This window comes from Chlamydomonas reinhardtii, chromosome 9 (assembly GCF_000002595.2).
Source record: "Chlamydomonas reinhardtii strain CC-503 cw92 mt+ chromosome 9, whole genome shotgun sequence".
Lineage (NCBI taxonomy): Eukaryota > Viridiplantae > Chlorophyta > Chlorophyceae > Chlamydomonadales > Chlamydomonadaceae > Chlamydomonas > Chlamydomonas reinhardtii.
Window position 1 is genome coordinate 6,100,842 of NC_057012.1, and position 568 is coordinate 6,101,409.

The 568-nt window shown below is 61.6% G+C and overlaps 1 protein-coding gene across 1 annotated transcript in view; it reads right to left on the reverse strand.

Annotated features, from left to right (window-relative positions):
* CHLRE_09g403404v5 (uncharacterized protein) overlaps nucleotides 1–568 on the reverse strand; it is a 2,830-nt gene that overhangs the window by 1,122 nt on the left and 1,140 nt on the right. Inside the window, exons 2-3 of the mRNA XM_043066115.1 lie at nucleotides 469–568; nucleotides 1–279 (exon numbers count right to left, since the gene is read on the reverse strand). The exon at nucleotides 1–279 is cut by the window's left edge and continues 338 nt beyond it; the exon at nucleotides 469–568 is cut by the window's right edge and continues 661 nt beyond it. The gene's annotated coding sequence lies outside the window, so the exon portion shown is untranslated. The remainder of the gene's footprint in view (nucleotides 280–468) is intronic.

Genomic DNA, 568 nt, shown 5'->3' on the forward strand with positions numbered 1-568 from the left:
GACAGGCGAGTTGCCCTGACCTCAACACGCCCGCCCATCAAGCCCACGCGTCCGTGTTTCCGCGCTTGTCTTGCACCTCCGGTTATCCTACTGTGCCCTCGCTGCTGCTACGCCTATGCTCCTCTCGCACGCCAACCAACCTAGCCTCCCTGCGCGTCCCTGCCCATGCTTCACGCCCACCTCCACAGCACCGCGCTCGTCAAGCCCACGTACGCTGCGTACACCAACATCATCACCATGACGGGACGCGGCAAGCCTGGCGGTGAGTCGTTCCTATAGCTGCCAGGAGCAAGACATCACACAGCCGCGTGCTTTCCTTGTGTGTGTGTGTGTGTGTATGTGTGTGTGTGTGTGTGTGTGTGTGTTGCTCTGACAGCCGCGCTGCAGCACCTCTTCTTGCCGGTATCCATTCTGACTTCTGCTGCGTTCATCCCTGCATACAGGCTCGGCCACGCCTGTGGCCCCTACCTCCAGCACGCCACCCAGCAAGCCCACCGGGATGTCGCTTGCAGCTGCGCTCGAGAAGCGCATGCAGTCCACATCTCAGCGCTCTACCCGTGTCACCCAC